The 12,700-nt window shown below is 55.0% G+C and overlaps 1 protein-coding gene across 3 annotated transcripts in view; it reads left to right on the forward strand.

Moving 5' to 3' along the window:
* Positions 1-12,700, forward strand: part of GNG7 (G protein subunit gamma 7) — a 133,313-nt gene that overhangs the window by 34,029 nt on the left and 86,584 nt on the right. For all 3 annotated transcript variants that reach the window (XM_087425792.1, XM_087425794.1, XM_087425793.1), the window contains exon 2: positions 3,254-3,311. The gene's annotated coding sequence lies outside the window, so the exon portion shown is untranslated. The remainder of the gene's footprint in view (positions 1-3,253; positions 3,312-12,700) is intronic.

Below are 12,700 nucleotides of genomic sequence, written 5' to 3' on the forward strand. Positions count from 1 at the left end.
ACCCCAAATCCCCCAGCTCTGTGGGGTTGGCCCCGTCTCCCCTGGATCCTCCTGGCTCTGCAGCCTGTTCCCTTAGCCCCAACCGGATCATGCAAATCCCAGGAATTATTGAGGACTTGCTGTGGGCCGGGCTCGGTGGAAGGTATTTGAACCGCAGTGGCAGACAAAACACGCATGATTCCTCTTATTTGGGATCTCGCCTCTCTCGGGGGAGACTCAACTTCGAACCACACAATGCTCATGGGCGCAGGGTCTCTCCGGGGCGTGACGACGGTGTCCTGGAATTAGATGGTGCAATGGTTGCACAGCCTTGTGAATATCCTAAAAGCCACTGCATTGGACACTTTTAAAGGGTGAATTTTATGATGTGTGAATTATATCTCAATTTGAAAAAAAAGAAAGAATAAGAAAGCATGTGGGCAGGGTGGGGGTCAAGGTTGTAAGACGCGCTGCCCAGGACGGGAGTGAACGTTAGTCCGTCCCACACGGCCGCCCCTGATCACCGGCGTCGTGAGTTATGTCTGTTTCCGCGCTTGGTTTATTTCTCCCTGCCAGCCCTTGTCACTTTCCACTTGTCACTTTCCACCGGGGGTTTTTGCTATTGGTGGCTGAGGTTCGTCCGCCCCGCCTCGTCGGCGGTGCCCAAGGGCAGGTCTGTGGGGTTGGCAGGCCTGGCTTCACGCGGCCCCCTCGCACCAGGGCTCTGCCGTCGCCGTCTTGAAATTTATAATAATTTTTGAGCAGGCCGTCCCCCAGTGTCGTTTTGCTGCTGGCTCTGCAAATTCTGGAGCAGATCCCGCTGATGGGTCCCACCTCCTCCGTCCACTGCTGGCCCTTCGGGGGGTTGGGGTTCACTCTGATAAGGAAAGTGAAAGCCTGGTGTTTTTGTCCTGGTGAAGGTCACAGGGACAGGCAGGCTCCAGCTGGTGCCACTCACAGCCTGCCGTCTCGTGGCCTGGGGACGGAGCTGCAGGTATGAGTTTTGCCAACCTTCCTCTCTGCTCCAGACCAAGCTGGTCTGGGACTGAGTGCAGCTGGGAGGGTCTGCAGTGGTCACCTCACTGCCCAAGCCCAACGCCGTGGACTCGAGGACAGCTAGCAGCTGACGTTAAAGGGCTGGGGACGGGGAGATTGCAGTTGGTAGATGTGGGGGCAGAGAGTGAGAAACCATCTTAAAAATGATTTATAAGACACCCGTGTTCACAACAGCATGATTCACAACAGCCCAAAAGTGGAAGCAACCCAAATGTCCATCAGTAGTGAAGGTATAAACTTGTGGTCCATCCACACACTGGAATACGACGCAGCCATGAAAAGGAGTGAAGCCCTGACACAGCCACACCGTGGATGGACCTTGACCACACAATGCTCAGTGAGAGAACCAGACACAGAAGGACACATGGTGTGTGATTCCATTGATGTGAAATGTCCAGAACAGGCACATCCACAGACAGAACGTGGGTTCGTGGTTGTCAGGGGCTGGGGGAGGGGATGGGGAAGTGACTTCTGGGGACAGGGCTTCTTTTTGGGGTGATGGAATGTTCTAGAACTAGATAGGGGTGATGGTTACACAACATTGTGAATGTACTAAAAACCACTGAACTGTGCACTTTAAATAGTTGAATTGTGTGGCATGAGAATTACGTCTCAATCAGACTGGCTAAAAAGATGATACGGAGTTTATCAGTCACTGTTTCCTGGTTTTGATAACGTCCCCCAGTTGTGTAAGGACCACTATTGAGGAGCTGGGTGAGGGGTGCACGGGACCCCTCTGTACTAGTTTTGCAACTTCTTGTGAGTCTTTAATTGATTCAAAAATAAAAAATTGAAGGATCATGTGCGTGGACAGTCCCTATAAGATGAGGCAAGTCTTGGCCTCCAGGTCCGTGGGCATGTCCATCCGGCCCTTTCATCTCTCATCCCTGCTGTCCACTGCTGCCTGGCCGGGCCATCCCTGGCACCCCTCTCACCTCAGTGTCCCAGCAGCTCGTGTCTTAAGTGGCAGGCCTGGTAGAGCAGACCCTGCTCAATTCTAGCAGCTCCAGGACCCTAAAGGGCGTCTGGAACATTCCTGAGGCAGGGGCACCACCTGCAGGTGACGATGGGAATTTCCGTTCTCCATCCTGGCGTCCTTTACTGACAAATTAGCCTGAATCCGGAGGAAGGGAACCGGCATTTAATATTTTTATTGAGGGTTTTTTTGTGTGTGTGTGTGAGGAAGATCAGCCCTGAGCTAACATCCATGCTAATCCTCCTCTTTTTGCTGAGGAAGACCGGCTCTGAGCTAACATCTGCTGCCAATCCTCCTCCTTTTTTTCCCCCAGAGCCCCAGTAGATAGTTGTATGTCATAGTTGCACATCCTTCTAGTTGCTGCATGTGGGACGCGGCCTCAGCATGGCCGGAGAAGCGGTGCGTCGGTGCGCGCCCGGGATCCGAACCCGGGCCGCCAGTAGCGGAGCGCACGCACTTAACCGCTAAGCCACGGGGCCGGCCCTATTGAGTTATTTTTAAACAAACTTTTATCTTAGAATAATTTTAGATTTCCAGAAGAGTTTCAAAGATGGTACAGAGTTCCCGTCTGCCCCTCACCCGGTTTCCCCGAATGGTCACGTCTGCGGTAACCATGGAGAATTTGTGATGACAAGAGAAGGACACAGGCACATTTCTGTGCTCCCCACTCCTCTCTGTGTTCAGATTTCACCAGTTTTCCCTGAATGTCCCTTTTTCTGCCCCAGGACCGTGTCCAGGACCCCACCAGTGCATTTAGCCCTCACGTCTTATTAGGCAAACTCGGGTGAGTCGGTCACCCCGGGGCAGGGGGTTCACTCAGTCCCCTCCCCTTCCTCCCAGGGGAGCACAAGCCTCAAACGATGCAGACGGACATCTTTTATAAACTACAAAAGGTCATGTAAACACCCGATCCTTCTGTTCAATTTGGTTTTGGAACATGTGGAAATTTTACGGGATAGTGTTGTAAATCTCTAATAAATCTTTCTTTCTTGAAGAAGGAGAGATAAATCTTTCTTTGAGAAGGCAAGCCGCCTTCTTAGATCTCAGCTCTCTGCGTTATGAGGCACCCCGCGTGTGCCATCCCCAGAGTCTGGCAGAGGAGCCAAAAGGCAGGACGCCTGGGACGATTTTTACGGTTTTCTGAGCGGGAGCGCGTGACTCTTCCTCGATGCTGACGCCAGCCCTAACGCCCGCGTTTCTGTCCAGAGGATGCTCAACTCAAGTGTTACATTTCCCTTCCAGGGAGTGGACGTTCGGTTCCTGAACCTCGGCGCTGAAGACGGCCAGGCCTCACGCACAGGTCGGTGTCACGGTGTTTTTCTTTTCTCCGAGTTTGTGGTCCGCGCGGCCGTGAGGTTGGGCAGTCTGAGCCGGGGGAAGAGCTGAGAGGTTGGTTGGCCGTCGAGCCGTGCACGCCTGAATCTTCCCAGCTCTGCTGGTTTCTGAGGGTTTGCCTCGTCCACCAGGGGAGGACGGCTCTGCTCTTGGGCTCCGATGGCCCAGGAAGCAGGGGTCGGGGGCTGGCGGGCGGGTCCTGATGCACCCCGGGACGGGGTCGGGGACGAGAGTGCGCCACCGTGCCACCTGCGTTGAGCCGTCTTAGCTTCCTCCTGGAGAGGCTTCATTAGGGAGCTTTGGTCCTTCACTCCATGTCCCGTGCACGTGGCGGGTGACCCGTCCCCGGCCATCGCCGACAGCAGAGCTAAGTCACTGGATAAATATGATGATATCTAAAACGTGTCGCCTGCCCTGGCAGGAGGGCAGATTGGCAAACACCACAGTGGATTCAGGAAGATTCTTTGTCAACAAGCGAGGAGCGAAGTGAAGGCTCAGATCCTGCTCTCTTAACTCCTGTTTGTTTATCTCTGGTCTTGTTCCCCGAAGGATCCTGAGTGGTTTTTATGACGTAGGAGGAGGAAATACATGAGGAGCGTTAGAGCGTGCCACCGCCTCGCCGTTCACTTGCTGTCACTCTCTGCATGTTTTCCTGCCCGGCGGGGAAGCCCCACTCCTTACTCCTCCTTTTTTCTTAAATCTCTTTGCTATTCTGATGGCGTTTTCCGTGTCACGCGGTCTTTAGAATGAACTTTCGACTTCTAACAAAAATTCTGATGGAACTTTGATCCCGGTTGTGTTTAACTTAATAAATTTGAGGGAGATTCGATGTCTTTGTAATGTTGGATATTCCCATCCTGTGTGTGTGTAACAGAAAAAATGTCAGGAAAGAGGGAGACCCCAAAGACGACACATCAGGTGATTCCATGTAGATGAAATTTCTAGAAAAGGCAAGTCTGTAGGGAAAGAGAGGTGATTAGTGGTTGCCAGGGCTGGGGTGGGAATGGGAATTAGCTGTGAATGTGGACCAGGAATCTTAGGGGGTGAAGGAAGGGTCCAAAACTGTGTGGCAGGGTGGTCACACAACTTGATGAGCTTACTAAAGAATCTTTGCATTGTGCACTTCAGTGAATTTTACGGTGGGTAAAGCGCATCTCGGTAAAGTTAAAATATATATATTTTAGCCAAACTCAGGAGACGAGCTGTCCCCAAAGACAGAGAACAAAAGCTGAGATCCAAGAGTTGGTCTCCAACTGACTTGTTTATGCTCAGCCTGGGGCCAAAACAGATTTAAAACATGAACTTTGCTTCACAGAGTTGCCAACCAGAATGTAAGTTTGGCGAACTGCTGGTAGTCGGGTGGCAAGGTTGGGGCAGAGTGTACGTGTCTGCGCAGCGTGTGAGACGAGCGAGCCCCACTCATCCATTCTCTTCAGTATCCGTGTCAGGCTGACTTCCCGTAAAAAGAAACTGTGAAGGCAGACAAGTAAAGAGTAAAGGCGAAGTGACCCAAAATCCCCGCCAAGGATGACCATTGTGGACATCTTGGGGAGCATCCTCCCCAAATCTCTCTGTGAATTCATACACCAACACACACTCATGATTTTAGATAAGTAGGATTTTCTCTTTAATGAGTTCATTCGCTTGACGGGCATTTTTCCTTACTGATGATGGAATCAGTAAACCCAGATCCCATCACCTTTCCTGATGCTGGTTTAACATTCCACGTTATAAGGAAATTATAATTTATTTCTTTTAAAATAATTTTATAATTGATTTAACTGGTCTATTTGTGGGCTTTTTGAGGGTGTTTCTTTTTCTTCCTTTCTTTTTTTGTGTTTGTTTTTTTTTTTTGCGTTTGTTTTTTTTTTTTGCTACGCTCTGGGATGAATTCCTTGTGGAAACTTTGTACACCCTTCATCCTTGGTTGGTTCTTGTTTGGGGTCAATTCCTCTACGTAGGTTCATGGGGTGTGTGTGTTTAAATCGGGGTGTTCTCATTTGCATTTTGACATGCAGCCACCAAGACCCCCAGAAATGCACATTTCCCACTTCAGGCCTGTTTCCCACGCTCCCAACTACAGTTTTGACATCTTCCCGATCTGACCAGCCGGGACGATTTCAGTTGCTTTGTTGGGGTCTCCTGGGTTATGCGTGGTGTCAGCCTTTTCTCGTGGGTGTTTCCTCTGCCAAAGGCCTGGCCACGTTCCCTGCTGACCTTCCCACCGGGGTCTCTCTCTCTCACTGGTTTGTTTGAACTCTGCGCATACCCTTGTTTGAACTTGGTCTGTTCTGTGTTGGGACGCCGTCTGCGTCTGCCATGTACACGGCGACTCTGAGTGTGTCTGTCCCCTTCGCTTGTGGCTGGTTTTGCTGTAGGGGATTTTAAAAACGTTTCGCCCACGCCGGTGTTCTCCTTTGTGTTTTGTGTGGCCATCGTCCAAATTTCGAGATTATAAAGAACAATTCACCTGCATTTTGTTCAGATTGTTTATTTTACGCTTAATCTTTGAGCCGTTTGAAATCCGGCTGTGCTGGTGGTTCTCACCTGGGGATGAGTCTGACCCCCTGGCCCCACCCAGGGGACACTGGGTGACATCTGGGGATATCTGTGGTTGTCACACTGGGGGTGCTCCTGGTATCAAGTGGGTGGGGGCCTGGGATGCTGTTCAACGCCCCACAGCACCCAGGACGGCCCCACAGAGAGTGACCCGGCCCCGATGTCCCCACTGCCCAGGTGGACAGACCCTGTGGGAGGGAGAGGGCGTCATCGTTGAGCTGGCACACACCCCATGGGCAGGTCTTGCTGGAGTTCTCGGTTACAAAGTAGCCTACTGTCTCCTGTAGGAACTCCTTGAAGCGGGGAGTCTAGGCTCTGCCTGATTATTTTTAAATTTAATAGTCACTCGTCGAGCACATCCTGTTCGCCAGGTGTTAAGTGTCTGCAGGCGACCTCACGTCCAGGTCCCCAGCAGCGCTGGGGAGCAGCTTTGGTGCTCATCTGTGACGGACAGAGGATAAGATGACGTCCTTGCTCCCAGACGTGCAAGACTTGAACCAGGGTCTCCCATGGCTCGCGGCCGCCTGACCAGGAGAGCTGGGGTGTCACCGACTAGGGCCACCACCACTCATCCTGGTGACAGCGAGCGCTCTGACCCGCTGCTCTGAATTTCTGCAGATTCCGGGGCTCAAAGATGGCCAAGAGGTTGGGGCCTTTGCTGGTGGGGTGTCTGGAGCTGGGGGTGTGGCGCAGGGAAGTTCACCAGAGTGCTGCAGTTCCCCGTGGCGGCCACTAGGGGGCGGAGAAGGTCCATGGGATCTCCAGCAGGGCCAGGCCGTGAGCCAGGTGGGGGTGGCCATGCAGGTGGGTGCAGGTGGGCGCCCCAGCTGTCTTCAGTCTACCCCCCGCCCCTGTCCCTGTTCTCTGGGACATTCCAGTTCAGCACCCAGAGTCACCTGGTCACCCTGTCCCAGGGGGTCCTCCAGCCTCGCAGACCTGGAGCATTTGCTAGTCAGAACCAGCGTCCACTAGCTGGCCCCTTCCGTGGGGTGTAGGAGGGAGACAGAAAGCATGGGCTCTGTGACCTTGGGGGGCTCGGGGTGCCCGCACCCCGTAAACCCACCCTGGACCTGGGCATGGCCCCGTGGCCGGAGCCTCAAAGACGCAAAGGATGGAGGTGGGCAGCCAGCTGCTCTGCCGCCCGGAGGACTGGGTCTTCTTTCTGGGGCTGTCCCTCCATCGCCTGGGGCAGTGGCCGGCGGCTCTGGCCACGTGTGCCTCCCCCAGGCCGGCCCCACACAGCCCCTCCTTTGGGATCTACCTAAATGGCACCGAGCCGCAGAAGCCCCCTCGGGCCTCCTGGTGTGGGATCTGCCCGGTGTCCCCCTGCAGCGCCCGCAGCCTTTGTCTCCGCGTGTGTCAGACCTTCGTGTACAGTCACCTGGGTGGTTACTGCCTGGCCCGGTGGGGCACGTGGTGACCCTCTCAAAGACTTCATCCATTCCCTCGGCAAGGACTTCCCGGTGTCTGCCTGGGCCAGGCTCTGGGGACATGGTGGTGACCGGGACGGGCAAAACCCCCAGGTCTCATGGAGCTGACGTTCTAGTGACAAGTGTGGACCCTTAGGGGGGGTCTCTCCCCCAGCACTGCTGACATCGGGGCTGGGTCATCTCTAGGGGGCCATCCTGGGCACTGTGGGGGGTTGAGCAGCATCCCTGGCCCCCACCCAGTTGATGCCAGGAGCACCCCCAGTGTGACAACCACAGATGTCCCCAGACATGGCCTAGTGTCCCCTGGGGGCGGGACCACCCAGGTGAGAGCCCTGCCTTACTGGCTTCTCTCACAGTCTGTTTCTGGACGTGGTTAGGTTCCCCTGCGTGCTTCTCCCCATTGGCTTGGAAGCTCTGGGGGACCAGGACCACAGCCTTGATTCCTGCCTCCTGGAGTGGCTGGCAAGTGTCCCTGCATCGTGGCAGCCATGCAGGGAAAAGGGCTTTTGCAAGGACACCTTGGACACCCCTAGTGCACCGACCTTTCACCTTGGGAGTGGCCAGGGCTCGGGCATCCGGGCCGTCGTGGTGCTTAACTTTCCTGTTGGACGTGACATCGTCTCTGAGCTGAATGCAGTGTCCACAGCTGCACTTTCCGATACGGTAGCCACTAGCCACAGGCGGCCACTGGGCACCTAAAATGGGGCCTCAAGTGGAAATGATAATGTTTTGCATATATTGGGCTAAATCTATGATTTTTAAATGAGGGCGATCTTGTCGTTAGGGGACACTGGGTGATGTCCGGGGACATCTGTGGTTGTCACAACTCGGGGAGCTCCTGGCATCGAGTAGGTGGGGGCCGGGGATGCTGCTCAACCCCCCACAGGGCCCAGGACGGACCCCCCGAGAACAACCCGGCCCCTTGTCAGCAGTGCCGAGGGGAGACCCTGGACTGGGGCGGCATTTCCCCAGCCGTCTTGCTCACTGCCTCGAATACAAAAGAACTCGGTGACCTCCAACGGCCGAGCGTGTTTTCCTGACAGCTCCTTGTTCTCCTGGAAGCTTTGGAACATTTCTCTGGAAAGCCCCACTGGAGCCTGTTATCTCAAGACAGAGGCCCTCGTGCGGGGAGCCAGCTCCAACCCCCGCGTGTAGATCAGGGCGCACCTCTCCCCCTTGGTCGATTACAGCTTTCAGTCTGTCCCTGGCCTGCTGAAATCCACACTATGATCAGTTCTCTCCGTGGATAAGTTGTTCTCCTGCAAGAACTGCCAACATACGCAGTCGAAACCTTCAGAAGTTCTGCTCACGGAAGATCACGGCCGGTGCCAGCGCCTTCCCAACAGAAATGTATACAATACATACGTGGTTCTGGGGTGCCACACTGAAACCGGCCAAGGGGGCCCCCGCCACAGCCAACAGTGGCCGAAACCCTCCCCCTGCAGCCTGCAGCCTTCAAGCCTGGAGCCCAGGCCACGTGGTGCTTCCCAAGGCGGCTGGGACGGCTCAGACACGAGCGTGACCCCCCACCCCCTACAGCAGAGTCTCACCCAGAGTTCCCACCCAGGAAACAAGCCCCTTTTCCGGACCCTCAGGCTAAGGTGCCTCGTAAGGTTCTCTCAGCTCATCCTCTCATGGGTCGGTGAGCGCTACCACCGCCACCTGATGTGACCGATTTGAAAATCAAGGCTCAGAGAGGTTCGCGTCCAAGATCGCTGGAACAGGGGATCCGTCGGTGGGGCAGCTAGAACTGGGGCAGCCCCAGTGGCAAGGAAGGCACCCAGACCCCCGCGTCCCCAGGCACGTGCCCGTTGCTAGGCAACCACTTGAACAGTCAGCCTCCCTCGGGGCAGGGGTGATGCACACGTGTGCTCATCGTAGAGTCATCGAACCAAGGCCTCCTTTGACTCAAAACCCGCAGAGGGGTGACAGTCACGTATGACAAGAAGGCGGGGGCGGGGGGAGATGGGGGGGCCATGATGAGGCCAAGAGGAGCTCATTTGGGGTGGGCGGGAGAGGTCCCTGCCTCATCCCAGGGCCCATTATGAGCCCTGCAATGCACCAGCCTGATCCCATCCGAGCCAGTGGGCGTCGAGGATGTGGGCCCTGGCTACTGGTTTCCCTTTCCTGCTGCTTCATTCAGTCAGTCAGCAAACACCCGCGTGCCAGGTCCCTGCCTGGCTAAAACTGTCGTGTCTGTCTGCAGAAGCTCCCGGGGTGCAGCGTGGGGGGCACGTAGAATAGAGAGTTAAGTTGCAGCCTGGAGAGAGCCCAGGCGGGTGTGGTCAGGAGTTGGGGGGCAGGAGGGAGGGGCTCAGGGGGCAGCCTGGTGGAGGCCTGAGCAGATACACCAAATACAGAGCCCACCGGTGGCTGGTGTGTTGGGAGCTTGTCTCTCATTGCCATAGACTGAATCACCAATCGTCTCTGATTGCCATTGGTGTTCCGCCAAAATTCAAATGTTAAAACCTAACCCCCAATGTGGTGGTAATTGGAAGTGGGGCCTTTGGGAGGAGTGATATTGTGATTTATAATAAATACGTATTTTGGTCTTCATCTCCAGTTCCTGGCTCACAGCTCCCAAAACCCTTGGAATTTCCTGGGCTATTGGAGCATCATTTATGTGTGACTACATGTGACAGTGACTGTAAAACCCAGGGTGCCCTGCTCTGCCACCACATAGAGTGTACCAGCTAGCTGTTGCCACATAACAAGTCACAAATCTAGCAGCTTCAACCATACGTGTTTATTAGCTCCCGGTTCTGCGGGTCAGAAGTCTGGACACGGTGTGGCCGGGTCTCACAGGGCTGCAATCAGAGGGCTGGCCAGGGCTGCAGTCTCATCTGAGGCTCGACTAGGGAAGGATCCACTTCCCAGCTCACTCAGGTTATCAGCAGAATTCAGTTCCTTGTGGTCATTGGACTGAGGTTCTTGTCTTGCTGGCTATCAGCTGGGGACCACTCTCAGCTCTTAGGAGGCTGCATTCTGGTCTTGCCCTAGCCACATGGTCTCCTCCGTAGGCCCCCTCCCACCTCCAGTCTCTCACTTCAGTATGGGCCCTGCCCTTTGCAGGGGCTCACCTGATTAGTCCAGGCCCACCCAGGCAAATTGCCTTTTGATTAACTCAAAGTCGACCAATCCGGGGCCTTAATTACATTCTCCAAACCCCTTCTTCCGTACAAAGTACCCTAATCAGGGGAATGGTATCTTACCATGCTCACAGGTCCTGTCCACACAAGGGGGTTAGTCTACAGGGCGTGTTCCACGGGGGGCAGGAATTGGGGGACTCTTAGAATCATGCTGGCCACAGAGGGGAGGAAGAGGACATAATCGTTCGAGGCACAGCCAGCGCTAAGCCTCCACCAGGGCCGAGTAGGTGGCATCTTCCACTCCGCGTCTGACCCCTTCTTGCCGGGAGCATTGCCAGGACTCTGGGGGGGAGGGTCCAGGCTTGGCCCGGGGGGAAGGCGGTGTTTGGAGAATGCACGGCCTGCTTTGTCCCTGTCACACCTAAACGTGCCCATGGCTTCACCTCATTTTGTAAAAAGCCTTTATTTTGGAATAGTTACAGATTCATAGGAAGTTGCAAAAATCATGCAGAGTGATCCCGTGCCGCCGCCCCCAGCTTCCCCCGGCGCTGGCATCTCGAGTAACTATTACAAATCCAGGAAATTGGCACGGCGCCCATGTGCAGAGTCCCGTGCCATGTATCACGTGTGCAGATCCAGCTTCGCCTAATTTATGAGTGTGCAGGGCCATCGCACGCCCATAAAGTGGAGAGAGTCTACTCCCGTGTGTGGGGTTGGGGGGGTAGGGGCAGAAACAGACGTAACTGTCTGAACTTCGATGGCACCGGGGGCGCACGCTCAGCGTTCAGGGCGACACCCTCCTGTCTTGTCCCACATCTCTGCGGGGTCTCGGCGGCCACCTCTCCACGCAGCCAGCCCTTGCGGTGGGTTTATTTGCAGTGGGCCAGTGGGCACCAAAGTTGTGGGGGCTGCCAGCACCAGAAGGCCCAGCGTCAAACTCACTTTCACAGGCAACCAGGCAACTCACCTGACGTCTCTGAGCACGGAGGGTGGGCCGGCTGTCACGGGACCACCAGGGTCTCTGCCTGTTGAGATTCCTTGGAGGGATGGATGACCGGGAGGGTGGAAAGTTATCATGAGAGACTCCAATTCTTTCAAGGAGAGAACCCGTCCCTCATTCTCCCCCGTCCATTCTGCCCAACCTCCAGAGACCAACTAAGACATCCCATTGTTCAAATAAAGCCTGCCTCAACTTTCCCCAAAGCTCTCTGCTGTCTTCTCCGTGCCTGGCAGAGCCTGACGCACAGGAGGTGTTCCCGGGGGGCTGTCGTGTGTTTATTCCCTATGGCAGCACTTAGGGTAGCAACGCCCCCCACGTCTTACACACCTTGGGTGGGATGTGGAATTCCAAGATGGCACCCAAGCCTCCCGCCCACTGGAGTCCACGCCCTGTCTGGGTCCCCGCTCTGGGATGTGGGCAGATGGATGATGGGATGGGATGCCGCTCACAGGCTTAGGCTAATGCTATACAGCAAAAGGGATTTCGCAGATGTAACGAAGGCTCCCAATCAGTCGACTTTGAGTTCATCCAAAGGGAGATTACCTGGGTGGGCCTGACCTAATCAGGCGAGCCCTTAAAAAAGACCAGAAGTATATCTATAGAGGAGTCACATCCATAGAGATGGCGGGGATCAGGGGCTGGGCGAGGAGCTGGGGAGTCAATGTTTCAGGGGGACGGAGTCTCAGTTTGGGAAGATGAGGAAGTTCTGGAGACGGATGGTGGGGATGGGTGCACAACAGTGTGAATGTGCTTCATGCCGCTGAGCTGTGCACTTAAAAACGGTGAAAATGGTTATGTATTTTTACCATAATAAAAAGAGAGAGAAGCAGCAGGAGACACTCTCCGCCTGGCCTGGAGGAAAGCAAACAGCCACGTTGTGAACTGCCTGTGCAGGAGGCCACGTGGCCTCCAGGGGCTGGGAGCACCCCCACCCAACAGCCAGCAAGAAAACGGGGCCTCCAGTCCCGCAGCTGAGGCGGTGGATTCTGCCCACCACTTGAATGAGCTTGGACGGGGACCCCAAGCTTCAGATGAGCACTCAGCCCAGCCAGCCCCTAGATTTCAAGCTCACGAGACCCCGTTTCCTGACGCAGAAACCGTGAGATGACAAATGGGGCTTGTCTTAAACGGCTGAGTGCGTGGCCATTTGTCAGGCGGCGATCGCTAACCGATACACCCACCATGCTGGCTCCATGCACACTCATTCTAAAACTCGCCACGACCCTGCACATTAGATAATCATCTCTGTTTCACAGATGAGAAAATAGTAGCAGGG

This window comes from Ceratotherium simum, chromosome 39, assembly GCF_057802395.1.
Source record: "Ceratotherium simum simum isolate JZ-2026a chromosome 39, ASM5780239v1, whole genome shotgun sequence".
Taxonomy (NCBI): Eukaryota; Metazoa; Chordata; class Mammalia; order Perissodactyla; family Rhinocerotidae; genus Ceratotherium; species Ceratotherium simum.